Source organism: Pleurodeles waltl, unplaced genomic scaffold (assembly GCF_031143425.1).
Source record: "Pleurodeles waltl isolate 20211129_DDA unplaced genomic scaffold, aPleWal1.hap1.20221129 scaffold_37, whole genome shotgun sequence".
Taxonomy (NCBI): Eukaryota; Metazoa; Chordata; class Amphibia; order Caudata; family Salamandridae; genus Pleurodeles; species Pleurodeles waltl.
This window is the reverse complement of record NW_027150076.1, coordinates 6,160,459-6,176,480: the sequence shown is the minus strand read 5'-3', so window position 1 is coordinate 6,176,480 and position 16,022 is coordinate 6,160,459.

Here is a 16,022-nt window from a genome sequence, read left to right as displayed (position 1 = left end):
TTCGTTTGGGGGGGAGGTTGTGTAGGAAAGTACCATCTTGCCTGGCATGTTACCCCCATTTTTCACTGTATATATGTTGTTTTAGTTGTATGTGTCACTGGGACCCTGCCAGCCAGGGCCCCAGTGCTCATAAGTGTGCCTGACTGTGTTACCTGTGTTATGACTAACTGTCTCACTGAGGCTCTGCTATCCAGAACCTCAGTGGTTATGCTCTCTCATTTCTTTCCAAATTGTCACTAAGAGGCTAGTGACCAATTTTACCAATTCACATTGGCATACTGGAACACCCTTATAATTCCCTAGTATATGGTACTAAGGTACCCAGGGTATTGGGGTTCCAGGAGATCCCTATGGGCTGCAGCATTTCTTTTGCCACCCATAGGGAGCTCTGACAATTCTTACACAGGCCTGCCACTGCAGCCTGAGTGAAATAATGCACACATTATTTCACAGCCATTTTCACTGCACTTAAGTAACTTAAGTAACTTATAAGTCACCTATATGTCTAACCTTTACCTGGTAAAGGTTAGGTGCAAAGTTACTTAGTGTGTGGGCACCCTGGCTCTAGCCAAGGTGCTCCCACATTGTTCAGGGCAAATTCCCCGGACTTTGTGAGTGCGGGGACACCATTACACGCGTGCACTACACATAGGTCAATACCTATGTGTAGCTTCACAATGGTAACTCCGAATATGGCCATGTAACATGTCTAAGATCATGGAATTGCCCCCTCTATGCCATCCTGGCATTGTTGGCACAATCCCATGATCCCACGGGTCTGTAGCTCAGACCCGGGTACTGCCAAACTGCCTTTTCAGGGGTTTCACTGCAGCTGCTGCTGCTGCCAACCCCTCAGACAGGTTTCTGCCCTCCTGGGGTCCAGCCAGGCTTGGCCCAGGATGGCAGAACAAAGGACTTCCTCAGAGAGAGGGTGTTACACCCTCTCCCTTTGGAAAAAGGTGTTAAGGCAGGGGAGGAATAGCCTCCCCCAGCCTCTGGAAATGCTTTCATGGGCACAGATGGTGCCCATTTCTGCATAAGCCAGTCTACACCGGTTCAGGGACCCCTCAGCCCTGCTCTGGCGCAAAACTGGACAAAGGAAAGGGGAGTGACCACTCCCCTGACCTGCACCTCCCCTGGGAGGTGCCCAGAGCTCCTCCAGTGTGCTCCAGACCTCTGCCATCTTGGAAACAGAGGTGCTGCTGGCACACTGGACTGCTCTGAGTGGCCAGGGCCAGCAGGTGACGTCAGAGACTCCTTCTGATAGGCTCCTTCAGGTGTTGCCTCTCCTCTCTCCTAAGTAGCCAAACCCTCTTTTCTGGCTATTTAGGGTCTCTGCTTTGGGGAATTCCTTAGATAACGAATGCAAGAGCTCATCAGAGTTCCTCTGCATCTCTCTCTTCACCTTCTGCCAAGGAATCGACTGCTGACCGTGCTGGAAGCCTGCAAAACTGCAACAAAGTAGCAAAGACGACTACTGCAACTCTGTAACGCTGATCCTGCCGCCTTCTCGACTGTTTTCCTGGTGGTGCATGCTGTGGGGGTAGTCTGCCTCCTCTCTGCACTAGAAGCTCCGAAGAAATCTCCTGTGGGTCGACGGAATCTTCCCCCTGCAACCGCAGGCACCAAAGAACTGCATTACCGGTATTCTGGGTCTCCTCTCAGCACGACGAGCGAGGTCCCTTGATTCCAGCAACTCTGTCCAAGTGACTCCCACAGTCCAGTGACTCTTCAGTCCAAGTTTGGTGGAGGTAAGTCCTTGCCTCCCCACGCCAGACTGCATTGCTGGGAACCGCGTCTTTTGCAGCTACTCCGGCCTCTGTGCACTTCCGGCGGAAATCCTTTGTTCACAGCCAAGCCTGGGTCCACGGCACTCTAACCTGCATTACACGACTTTCTAAGTTGTCCTCGCGCGGCGTGGGACTCCTTTGTGCAACTTCGGGTGAGCACTGTTTCACTCCTCTTCGTAGTGCCTTTTCCGGCACCTCTGCGGGTGCTGCCTGCTTCTGAGAGGGCTCCTTGTCTTGCTCGATGCCCCCTCTGTCCCCAGACGCAATTGGCGACATCCTGGTCCCTCCTGGGCCACAGCAGCATCCAAAAACCCTAACCGCACGATTTGCAGCTAGCAAGGCTTGTTGGCGGTCTTTCGGCGGGAAAACACTTCTGCACGACTCTCCACGGCGTGGGGGATCCATCCTCCAAAGGGGAAGTCTCTAGCCCTTGTCGTTCCTGCAGAATCCTCAGCTTCTACTGTCCAGTAGCAGCTTCTTTGCACCCACAGTTGGCATTTCCTGGGCATCTGCCCATCTCCGACTTGCTTGTGACTTTTGGACTTGGTCCCCTTGTTCCACAGGTACCCTCGACTGGAAATCCATCGTTGTTGCATTGCTGGTTTGTGTCTTTCCTGCAGAATTCCCCTATCACAACTTCTGTGCCCTTTGGTTAACTTTAGTGCACTTTGCACTCACTTTTCAGGGTCTTGGGGTGGGCTATTTTTCTAACCCTCACTGTTTTCTTACAGTCCCAGCGACCCTCTACAAGGTCACATAGGTTTGGGGTCCATTCGTGGTTCGCATTCCACTTTTGGAATATATGGTTTGTGTTGCCCCTATCCCTATGTGTCCCCATTGCATCCTATTGTAACTATACATTGTTTGCACTGTTTTCTAAGACTATACTGCATATTTTTGGTATTGTGTATATATATCTTGTGTATATTTGCTATTCTCATACTGAGGGTACACTCTGAGATACTTTGGCATATTGTCATAAAAATAAAGTACCTTTATTTTTAGTATATCTGTGTATTGTTTTTTTCTTATGATATTGTGCAAGTGACACTAGTGGTACTGTAGGAGCTTCACTCGTCTCCTAGTTCAGCCTAAGCTGCTCTGCTAAGCTACCATTATCTATCAGCCTAAACTGCTAGACACCCTATACACTAATAAGGGATACCTGGGCCTGGTGCAAGGTGTAAGTACCCCTTGGTACTCACTACAAGCCAGTCCAGCCTCCTACAACCATTACAGTAACAGTCCAGCCTATCATACACATGGCACACCATACCCATTTCCATCACCATTAGCACATACATAGCCCAGCTCACAACATGTACACTGCCAATAGATAATCCCCCCTTACAGAGTGCCTTCACACACATCTCCATGCATCCATGCCACATGCATCGTGTCCACAGTGTACTCATCTGTTGGTCTGGAGGCCCATACAGCAGTCTGTACTGGGGTAGGACCCCATCCACCAGTCGCTCCAACTCCTCCGAAGTGAAGGCTGGGGCTCTTTCCCCGGTCACACGGGCCATGGTAGGTTCTAGACACATCCAGTGTAGGTCTTCTCCTTTTGAAGGTTAGGAAACAAGTGAGGAATCAGATAGAAAATGGCGGTCATGTCCGCGGCCATGTACACCGTCACCGCGGGCGTACATCCCCATTGGCCACTGTACTCCATAGGGCCCAATATTATCCAATGAGGAATTGCACGGTGGTGCACGACCACCAACCGCAACAACGCCCAATGTCGGTGGAATTACCTCACTTCCACCTGACCCACCACGCAGGACAGGCGGTCGCCATTTCAGGTGGGGGTGAATAGGCCTATAGAGAGTTGCTGTGTCACAGGATAAATAGACACATACTTTGAAATTTACACTGTCCCAATACATAAGTGCACGATTTGTTCACATTGTGACAGCTTACTAACTCTTGTGCCACCCTAGGTACCTACTGCTGCGGATGAATAGAAGATGGAGACATACCCTCGTGTACAGACCCCTGGTGGACTTAGCTAAACTGGAGGACAGGCACATAACACTCACCTATAGACTGGACAGGGCCACAATCACAGAGCTGTGTGCCCAGTTGGAGCCAGACCTGATCTCATCTATCCATCATCCAACTGGATCGCCTCTTGTGCAAGTGCTAGCAGTTCTCCATTTCCTGGCAACTGATTCTTTCCAAGTGACAGTGGGCTTGGCAGCAGGAATGTGTGAGAAGGTAGCCTCTTTCTAGCCTTGTTACCCCCACTTTTGGCCTGTTTGTGAGTGTATGTCAGGATGTTTGTCACTGTTTTCACTGTCTCACTGGGATCCTGATAGCCAGGCCTCAGTGCTCATAGTGAAAACACTATGTTTTCAGTATGGTTGTTATGTGTCACTGGGATCCTGCTGGTCAGGACCCCAGTGCTCATAGGTTTGTGGCCTATATGTATGTGTCACTGGGACCCTGTCACACAGGGCCCCAGTGCTCATAGGTGTGCATGTATATGTTCCCTGTGTGGTGCCTAACTGTCTCACTGAGGCTCTGCTAACCAGAACCTCAGTGGTTATGCTCTCTCATTACTTCCAAATTGTCACTGACAGGCTAGTGACCATTTTTACCAATTTACATTGGCTTACTGGAACACCCTTATAATTCCCTAGTATATGGTACTGAGGTACCCAGGGTATTGGGGTTCCAGGAGATCCCTATGGCCTGCAGCATTTCTTTTGCCACCCATAGGGAGCTCTGACAATTCTTACACAGGCCTGCCACTGCAGCCTGAGTGAAATAACGTCCACGTTATTTCACAGCCATTTTACACTGCACTTAAGTAACTTATAAGTCACCTATATGTCTAACCTTTACCTGGTAAAGGTTAGGTGCAAAGTTACTTAGTGTGAGGGCACCCTGGCACTAGCCAAGGTGCCCCCACATTGTTCAGAGCCAATTCACTGAACTTTGTGAGTGCGGGGACACCATTACACGCGTGCACTACATATAGGTCACTACCTATATGTAGCTTCACCATGGTAACTCCGAATATGGCCATGTAACATGTCTATGATCATGGAATTGCCCCCTCTATGCCATCCTGGCATTGTTGGTACAATTCCATGATCCCAGTGGTCTGTAGCACAGACCCTGGTACTGCCAGACTGCCCTTCCTGGGGTTTCACTGCAGCTGCTGCTGCTGCCAACCCCTCAGACAGGCAGCTGCCCTCCTGGGGTCCAGCCAGGCCTGGCCCAGGATGGCAGAACAAAGAACTTCCTCTGAGAGAGGGTGTGACACCCTCTCCCTTTGGAAAATGGTGTGAAGGCAGGGGAGGAGTAGCCTCCCCCAGCCTCTGGAAATGCTTTGTTGGGCACAGATGTGCCCAATTCTGCATAAGCCAGTCTACACCGGTTCAGGGACCCCTTAGCCCCTGCTCTGGCGCGAAACTGGACAAAGGAAAGGGGAGTGACCACTCCCCTGACCTGCACCTCCCCTGGGAGGTGTCCAGAGCTCCTCCAGTGTGCTCCAGACCTCTGCCATCTTGGAAACAGAGGTGCTGCTGGCACACTGGACTGCTCTGAGTGGCCAGTGCCACCAGGTGACGTCAGAGACTCCTTGTGATAGGCTCCTTCAGGTGTTAGTAGCCTTTCCTCTCTCCTAGGTAGCCAAACCCTCTTTTCTGGCTATTTAGGGTCTCTGTCTCTGGGGAAACTTTAGATAACGAATGCATGAGCTCAGCCGAGTTCCTCTGCATCTCCCTCTTCACCTTCTGATAAGGAATCGACCGCTGACCGCGCTGGAAGCCTGCAAACCTGCAACATAGTAGCAAAGACGACTACTGCAACTCTGTAACGCTGATCCTGCCGCCTTCTCGACTGTTTTCCTGCTTGTGCATGCTGTGGGGGTAGTCTGCCTCCTCTCTGCACCAGAAGCTCCGAAGAAATCTCCCGTGGGTCGACGGAATCTTCCCCCTGCAACCGCAGGCACCAAAAAGCTGCATCTCCGGTCCCTTGGGTCTCCTCTCAGCACGACGAGCGAGGTCCCTCGAATCCAGCGACACCGTCCAAGTGACCCCCACAGTCCAGTGACTCTTCAGTCCAAGTTTGGTGGAGGTAAGTCCTTGCCTCACCTCGCTGGGCTGCATTGCTGGGAACCGCAACTTTGCAAGCTACTCCGGCCCCTGTGCACTTCCGGCGGAAATCCTTTGTGCACAGCCAAGCCTGGGTCCACGGCACTCTAACCTGCATTGCACGACTTTCTAAGTTGGTCTCCGGCGACGTGGGACTCCTTTGTGCAACTTCGGCGAGCACCGTTTCACGCATCCTCGTAGTGCCTGTTTCTGGCACTTCTCTGGGTGCTACCTGCTTCAGTGAGGGCTCTTTGTCTTGCTCGACGTCCCCTCTCTCTGCAGGTCCAATTTGCGACCTCCTGGTCCCTCCTGGGCCCCAGCAGCGTCCAAAAACGCCAAACGCACGATTTGCGTGTAGCAAGGCTTGTTGGCGTCCATCCGGCGGGAAAACACTTCTGCACGACTCTCCAAGGCGTGGGGGATCCATCCTCCAAAGGGGAAGTCTCTAGCCCTTGTCGTTCCTGCAGTATTCACAGTTCTTCAGCCTAGTAAGAGCTTCTTTGCACCAACCGCTGGCATTTCTTGGGCATCTGCCCATCTCCGAGCTGCTTGTGACTTTTGGACTTGGTCCCCTTGTTTCACAGGTACCTTCAGACAGGAATCCATCGTTGTTGCATTACTGATTTGTGTTTTTCTTGCATTCTCCCTCTAACACGACTATTTTGTCCTTAGGGGAACTTTGGTGCACTTTGCACTCACTTTTCAGGGTCTTGGGGAGGGTTATTTTTCTAACTCTCACTATTTTCCAATAGTCCCAGCGACCCTCTACAAGGTCACATAGGTTTGGGGTCCATTCGTGGTTCGCATTCCACTTCTGGAGTATATGGTTTGTGTTGCCCCTATCCCTATGTTTCCCCATTGCATCCTATTGTAACTATACATTGTTTGCACTGTTTTCTAAGACTATACTGCATATTTTTGCTATTGTGTATATATATCTTGTGTATATTTCCTATCCTCTCACTGAGGGTACACTCTAAGATACTTTGGCATATTGTCATAAAAATAAAGTACCTTTATTTTTAGTATAACTGTGTATTGTGTTTTCTTATGATATTGTGCATATGACACTAAGTGGTACTGTAGTAGCTTCACACGTCTCCTAGTTCAGCCTAAGCTGCTCTGCTAAGCTACCATTATCTATCAGCCTAAGCTGCTAGACACCCTATACACTAATAAGGGATAACTGGGCCTGGTGCAAGGTGCAAGTACCCCTTGGTACTCACTACAAGCCAGTCCAGCCTCCTACATTGGTTGTGCAGTGGTGGGATAAGTGCTTTGAGACTACTTACCACTCTTGTCATTGTACTTTTCATAAGAGAAAAATATACAAAACAAGGTCAGTGTATATACACATAGCCAAAAAGTTTTGCATTTCCTCTTTTCACTCTTTTCTAAGTGCGGAAAAGTACTTCTAAACTTTCAAAAAGTTCTTAAAAGTTTAAAAAGTTTTTTTTCTGTCTTTCCAAAAAGTTCTGAAAACTTTTTTCTCTTTTGCTATCACTTTAACTCTCTCTAAAAAATGTCTGGCACAGGCCAAAAAGTTGAACTGTCCAAACTTGCATATGATCACCTTAGCTGGAAAGGAGCAAGGAGTCTCTGCATAGAGAGAGGTTTGAGTGTAGGGAAGAATCCTTCCTTAGAACTGTTAATTAATATGCTTAGAGTACAGGATAAGGCCATAAGTGCCCAATCTGTAGAAAAAGTAGCTAATGGTTCTCAATCTGATCCAGGGACTCCCCCAGGAAAAGGTTCAGGAAAGAAACTTCTCAGCCTGCCCATTACTAGACAGTCTAGCATAGTTGGTACAGAGGTTGAATCACATCATACTGATGATGTGCTCTCACATTATACTGGTAGCCAAGCTGTTAGGGTGCCCTCTGTAAGGGACAGGTCTCCTTCTGTTCATTCCCATCATACCTCTGTATCTAGAAATGTCCCTCCCACCCACCCTGATGACAGATTGTTGGAAAGGGAGCTCAATAGATTGAGAGTGGAGCAAACCAGACTGAAGCTCAAGAAGCAACAGCTGGATTTGGATAGACAGTCTTTAGAAATAGAGAGGGAAAGACAGAAAATGGGTTTAGATACCCATGGTGGCAGCAGCAGTATTCCCCATAGTCATCCTGCAAAAGAGCATGATTCCAGGAATCTGCATAAGATAGTTCCCCCTTACAAGGAGGGGGATGACATTAACAAGTGGTTTGCTGCACTTGAGAGGGCCTGTGCTGTACAGGATGTCCCTCAAAAGCAGTGGGCTGCTATCCTATGGCTATCATTTACTGGAAAAGGTAGGGATAGGCTCCTTACTGTAAAAGAAAATGATGCTAATAATTTCCAAGTTCTTAAGAATGCACTCCTGGATGGTTATGGCTTAACCACTGAACAGTACAGGATAAAGTTCAGAGAGACCAAAAAGGAGTCTTCACAAGACTGGGTTGATTTCATTGACCAGGCAGTGAAGGCCTTGGAGGGGTGGTTACATGGCAGTAAAGTTACTGATTATGAAAGCCTGTATAACACAATCCTGAGAGAGCATATACTTAATAATTGTGTGTCTGATTTGTTGCACCAGTACCTGGTAGACTCTGATCTGACCTCTCCCCAAGAATTGGGAAAGAAGGCAGACAAATGGGTCAGAACAAGGGTGAACAGAAAAGTTCATACAGGGGGTGACAAAGATGGCAATAAGAAGAAAGATGGTGAAAAATCTCAAGATAAGCATGGGGATAAGGGTAAAACCAAAGATCCCACTGCAAATCTTAAACACTCTTCAGAGGGTGGGGATAAAACAAATTCTTCCTCTTCTTCCCAACCTGCACACATTAAAAAGCCTTGGTGCTTTGTGTGTAAAAACAGAGGCCATAGGCCAGGGGATAAGTCCTGTCCAGGTAAACCCCCTGAGCCTACCACCACTAATACATCAAGCTCTAGTGCCCCTAGCAGTAGTGGTACTAGTGGTGGGACTGCTGGCAACAGTCAAGCAAAGGGTGTAGTTGGGTTCACTTATGGGTCCATAGTGGAAACTGATGTAATCAGTCCCAAGACAGTTTCTGTCACACCTAGTGGCATTGGCCTTGCCACACTGGCTGCTTGTCCCCTTACAATGGATAAGTACAGGCAGACAGTTTCAATAAATGGTGTTGAGGCCTTGGCCTACAGGGACACAGGTGCCAGTTTCACTTTGGTGACTGAAAACCTAGTGCCTCCTGAACAACACATCATTGGACAACAGTATAAAATTATTGATGTCCATAACTCCACTAAGTTTCTTCCCTTAGCTATAATTCAGTTTAGTTGGGGTGGAGTTACTGGCCCTAAGCAGGTGGTGGTATCACCTAGCTTACCTGTAGACTGTCTCTTAGGTAATGACCTAGAGGCCTCAGGTTGGGCTGATGTAGAGTTTTATGCCCATGCAGCCATGCTGGGCATCCCTGAGGAATTGTTCCCTCTCATTTCAAGTGAAATGAAAAAGCAAAGGAGAGAAGGCCTGAAAACTCAGGATCCCTCTCCATCAACAGGTAAAAAGGGTATCACAGTATCCCCTAACCACCCTACCATTCAGGATACTATTCCTGTGGTGGGAGAAACCTCTCCTGGGGTGGCACCTGTTCCAAGGGAATCATCAGCTGGCATAGCTGGACTCCCTGAGGTAGAAGTACCTCTCTGTGGGATAACTAACATTGGTGACAAAAAGAGCACCATTTTAGTTAACATGGAGCATCCCTCCAACCCTCCCAGAGAAACTTTAGTGCAGAAACCCTGTACTGCCTCACAACACTTAGGACAGCATCCCTGCCCTAGTGTGGAGCTCATAGGACAGCATCCCTGCCCTGCTCCAACTCAAGAGAAACAGCATCCCTGTTCTCTCTTCCAGCCAAATGGACAAAGTTTTTGTCCAGCTATGGCTTTACTGAGACAGCATCCCTGTCTGGCATTTCCATCATTACAAATAGGTTCAGTGGATAATTCCCACTGCTCTAAACTAAAACTTACTGATAGAAACTCTGAAAATACATCTTCACATTGTTGGTTAGCTAAAAAACTTCAAACAGGGTGGTTTACATCCCCACAGGGAAGTAACCATATAGTGGATGATAAAGGGAGTAACCAGTCTATTGCAGAGCTACTCTCTACTTATCACCACTTAGACAATAAAGTCTCAACTGGCCAAGGTTAGCCTTATTGTCCTTCGTTTGGGGGGGGGTTGTGTGAGAAGGTAGCCTCTTTCTAGCCTTGTTACCCCCACTTTTGGCCTGTTTGTGAGTGTATGTCAGGATGTTTGTCACTGTTTTCACTGTCTCACTGGGATCCTGATAGCCAGGCCTCAGTGCTCATAGTGAAAACACTATGTTTTCAGTATGGTTGTTATGTGTCACTGGGATCCTGCTGGTCAGGACCCCAGTGCTCATAGGTTTGTGGCCTATATGTATGTGTCACTGGGACCCTGTCACACAGGGCCCCAGTGCTCATAGGTGTGCATGTATATGTTCCCTGTGTGGTGCCTAACTGTCTCACTGAGGCTCTGCTAACCAGAACCTCAGTGGTTATGCTCTCTCATTACTTCCAAATTGTCACTGACAGGCTAGTGACCATTTTTACCAATTTACATTGGCTTACTGGAACACCCTTATAATTCCCTAGTATATGGTACTGAGGTACCCAGGGTATTGGGGTTCCAGGAGATCCCTATGGCCTGCAGCATTTCTTTTGCCACCCATAGGGAGCTCTGACAATTCTTACACAGGCCTGCCACTGCAGCCTGAGTGAAATAACGTCCACGTTATTTCACAGCCATTTTACACTGCACTTAAGTAACTTATAAGTCACCTATATGTCTAACCTTTACCTGGTAAAGGTTAGGTGCAAAGTTACTTAGTGTGAGGGCACCCTGGCACTAGCCAAGGTGCCCCCACATTGTTCAGAGCCAATTCACTGAACTTTGTGAGTGCGGGGACACCATTACACGCGTGCACTACATATAGGTCACTACCTATATGTAGCTTCACCATGGTAACTCCGAATATGGCCATGTAACATGTCTATGATCATGGAATTGCCCCCTCTATGCCATCCTGGCATTGTTGGTACAATTCCATGATCCCAGTGGTCTGTAGCACAGACCCTGGTACTGCCAGACTGCCCTTCCTGGGGTTTCACTGCAGCTGCTGCTGCTGCCAACCCCTCAGACAGGCAGCTGCCCTCCTGGGGTCCAGCCAGGCCTGGCCCAGGATGGCAGAACAAAGAACTTCCTCTGAGAGAGGGTGTGACACCCTCTCCCTTTGGAAAATGGTGTGAAGGCAGGGGAGGAGTAGCCTCCCCCAGCCTCTGGAAATGCTTTGTTGGGCACAGATGTGCCCAATTCTGCATAAGCCAGTCTACACCGGTTCAGGGACCCCTTAGCCCCTGCTCTGGCGCGAAACTGGACAAAGGAAAGGGGAGTGACCACTCCCCTGACCTGCACCTCCCCTGGGAGGTGTCCAGAGCTCCTCCAGTGTGCTCCAGACCTCTGCCATCTTGGAAACAGAGGTGCTGCTGGCACACTGGACTGCTCTGAGTGGCCAGTGCCACCAGGTGACGTCAGAGACTCCTTGTGATAGGCTCCTTCAGGTGTTAGTAGCCTTTCCTCTCTCCTAGGTAGCCAAACCCTCTTTTCTGGCTATTTAGGGTCTCTGTCTCTGGGGAAACTTTAGATAACGAATGCATGAGCTCAGCCGAGTTCCTCTGCATCTCCCTCTTCACCTTCTGATAAGGAATCGACCGCTGACCGCGCTGGAAGCCTGCAAACCTGCAACATAGTAGCAAAGACGACTACTGCAACTCTGTAACGCTGATCCTGCCGCCTTCTCGACTGTTTTCCTGCTTGTGCATGCTGTGGGGGTAGTCTGCCTCCTCTCTGCACCAGAAGCTCCGAAGAAATCTCCCGTGGGTCGACGGAATCTTCCCCCTGCAACCGCAGGCACCAAAAAGCTGCATCTCCGGTCCCTTGGGTCTCCTCTCAGCACGACGAGCGAGGTCCCTCGAATCCAGCGACACCGTCCAAGTGACCCCCACAGTCCAGTGACTCTTCAGTCCAAGTTTGGTGGAGGTAAGTCCTTGCCTCACCTCGCTGGGCTGCATTGCTGGGAACCGCAACTTTGCAAGCTACTCCGGCCCCTGTGCACTTCCGGCGGAAATCCTTTGTGCACAGCCAAGCCTGGGTCCACGGCACTCTAACCTGCATTGCACGACTTTCTAAGTTGGTCTCCGGCGACGTGGGACTCCTTTGTGCAACTTCGGCGAGCACCGTTTCACGCATCCTCGTAGTGCCTGTTTCTGGCACTTCTCTGGGTGCTACCTGCTTCAGTGAGGGCTCTTTGTCTTGCTCGACGTCCCCTCTCTCTGCAGGTCCAATTTGCGACCTCCTGGTCCCTCCTGGGCCCCAGCAGCGTCCAAAAACGCCAAACGCACGATTTGCGTGTAGCAAGGCTTGTTGGCGTCCATCCGGCGGGAAAACACTTCTGCACGACTCTCCAAGGCGTGGGGGATCCATCCTCCAAAGGGGAAGTCTCTAGCCCTTGTCGTTCCTGCAGTATTCACAGTTCTTCAGCCTAGTAAGAGCTTCTTTGCACCAACCGCTGGCATTTCTTGGGCATCTGCCCATCTCCGAGCTGCTTGTGACTTTTGGACTTGGTCCCCTTGTTTCACAGGTACCTTCAGACAGGAATCCATCGTTGTTGCATTACTGATTTGTGTTTTTCTTGCATTCTCCCTCTAACACGACTATTTTGTCCTTAGGGGAACTTTGGTGCACTTTGCACTCACTTTTCAGGGTCTTGGGGAGGGTTATTTTTCTAACTCTCACTATTTTCCAATAGTCCCAGCGACCCTCTACAAGGTCACATAGGTTTGGGGTCCATTCGTGGTTCGCATTCCACTTCTGGAGTATATGGTTTGTGTTGCCCCTATCCCTATGTTTCCCCATTGCATCCTATTGTAACTATACATTGTTTGCACTGTTTTCTAAGACTATACTGCATATTTTTGCTATTGTGTATATATATCTTGTGTATATTTCCTATCCTCTCACTGAGGGTACACTCTAAGATACTTTGGCATATTGTCATAAAAATAAAGTACCTTTATTTTTAGTATAACTGTGTATTGTGTTTTCTTATGATATTGTGCATATGACACTAAGTGGTACTGTAGTAGCTTCACACGTCTCCTAGTTCAGCCTAAGCTGCTCTGCTAAGCTACCATTATCTATCAGCCTAAGCTGCTAGACACCCTATACACTAATAAGGGATAACTGGGCCTGGTGCAAGGTGCAAGTACCCCTTGGTACTCACTACAAGCCAGTCCAGCCTCCTACAGAATGTTACAGCCAGTGTTCTCAATCGTTCTGGCAAGAGTGTTGTCTGCCCCGGTAAAACACATGTGCAGCTACATAGCTTTCCCCCAGGTGGAAGATCTGGCCACTGTGAAGGCCGGATTCTATGCAATGGGACATTTCCCCAATAATATTGGGGCGATTTACAGGACACATATTGCGTTTGTCCCCCCCGCCAGAATGAACAGGTGTACAGGAATCGTAAGAGTTTCCTCTCCATGAATGTGCAGATGGTATGCCGGTACAGTACATCTCCCACGTCAATGCTAAATATCCTGGGTTGGTGCATGATGCCTTTGTCCTGATGAACAGCAGCATCCCAAATGTGATGGCCCAACTACAGAGGCACAGGGTGTGGCTTATAGATGAGCCTTGGTCCCCACCCGGTGTATGTTAGTGTATGCCTCTGATGATAACCTCATAGGATAGTGTGTGGTTAAATGTTGTCCCTCACTATTTGCCGGTGACTCTGGCTACCCACAACTATCGTGGCACCTGACCCCTATGAGGAATGCCAGGACAAGGGCTGAGGAACGTTATAATAGGCAGATGGGCGAACCAGAAGGATCATTGAGAGGACGTTTGGCCTCCTGAAGGCCAGGTTCAAGTGCCTCCATCTGACAGGTGGATCCCTGTGCTACTCACCTGAGAAGGTCTGCCAAATAGTAGTGGCAGGCTGCATGTTGCACATCCTGGCCCTCAGACGCCATGTACCTTTTCTGCAGGAGGAGGAGACTGTAAATGCCCCTGTGGCTGCAGTGGACCCTGAGGACAGTGAGGATGTGGAGGTAGAGGATGAGGATGTGGACAACAGAACATCAGTTATCCGTCAGTACTTCCAGTGACACACATGATACAGCTGTTTCCATCAATACAAATTTTCAATACATGGAATACTAGTAGTCGAGTTTTGTCCAAGGGTGTTTATTGTAGTGCTAAGAAATTGAGGGGAAAGTGCATTGGAATGGGGTGATGATGGAGGAAAGTCCAGGGTATTGTTCCAGTCTGTTTGGAGCACAGGTGCCATGACCAAAGGGGACATAGGAAAGGGAGCAATGGCAGTTCAAGGTGGACTAGGTGACTGAGTGCGGCACAAGGGGGACAATCAGGAGAGTCTCATTTCCTGGCGGTGGTCTTGGCAAGTGTCTGGCTTCTGTCTGGTTCGCAGGGAACGTTTGCAGGGTGGTTCGCCTTCAGCAGGGGGAGGGGTGTTGGTGGCCTGTGGGTCCTGTGGCGGGGCCTCCTGCCCACTAGGGGCAGTGGAAGTGGAGGGGTGTTCAGTTGACTGGCTAGTGGTAGGGGCCCGCTGGTGTTCTGTTGCCTCCCTCATAATGTTGGCCATGTCTGCCAGCACCCCTGCTATGGAGATCAGGGTGTTGTTAATGGCCTGCAAGTCATCCCTGATTCCCTGATACTATCCCTCCTGCAGCTGCCTGTTCTCCTGCACGTTGTCAAGGATCTGGCCCATCGATTCCTGGGAATGTTGGTAGGCTCCCAGGATCTCGGAGAGTGCCTCCTGGAGGGTCTGTTCCCTGGTCCTGTCCTCTCCCTGCCACACAGCAGTCCTCCCAGTTTCCCTGTTTTCCTGTGCCCCTGAACGGTGTGCCCACTGCCACTGACCCCAGGTCCCTGATTGTCTTGGGAATGAGGTGTGGCCTGGGGTCCCAGTACAGGTGGGCACACTGCTGATTGACGTGTCCTGCGGACAGAGGTGTGGGTAGGCTGGGTGGGTGCTGTGGTGTTGGATCCTGATGGGGGAGGCTCTGTGGTGGTCTGTGATTGTGCTTGGCTGTCCAGTGGTCCCTGATGGGCCAGGTAGGTCCACCAGATCCAGAAGTCCAGACTTACTGTCATCACTGGTGGGTTTTTCTGTTGGGGGACTAAATAGTGATGGCACCTCCTCTCCACTGACAGTAGCTGAGGTACCTGTGGGGATTAAGTGATGTATTATTCTTCAAGTGTATGACATTTGGACATCCCTGGCTTCCCCTCTATCATTGGTGTTGCCCTGCCAGCTTTTGCTTGTGTATGGTGATGTATTGTGGGTATGTTAGTTTCCCTATGCTGTGCATGCTTTAGTGATGGGTGTCCATGCAGGGCTGGTAGGGGTGTCCATGCATTCGTATGGCATGCAGGGCTTGGCATTGGGGTTAATCAGATATATAGGTGCAGTGTGTGGGTTAGAGTGGAGTGATGGGAGTGAGGGTGTGAGATGGCATGCAGGTACTAGGGGGTGGTGATAAGTAATAAATGTTGACCCACCAGTGTCCAGTCGTCCGGCAACTCCAGTGAGTCCCTCAGGATGCAGTAATGCCAGTACTTGCTCCTCACATGCTGTGAGCTGTGAAGGAGGAGGTGGGGGTCCACTGCCATTCCTCTGTATGGCGAGCTGGTGTCTTGCTGCTATGGAATGTACCTTCCCCCATAGGTCGTTCCACCTCTTCCTGATGTCGTCCCTTGTTCTTAGGTGCTGTCCCACAGCGTTGGCCCTGTCCACGATTCTCCGCCATAGCTCCATCTTCCTTGCAATGGAAATCTGCTGTACCTGTGCTCCAAAGAGCTGTGGCTCTACCCTGACAACTTCCTTCACCATGACCCTTAACTCCTCCTCAGTGAGGCAGGGGTGCCTTTGTGGGGCCATGGGTGTTGTGTGATGTGTGTTGGTGAGGGTGTGTTGGGTAATGTGGTGGGGTGTGTGATGTGAAGTGCCTGAGAGGTGTATGGGGGTAAGTCATTAGTGTGCGTCTAGTTGTC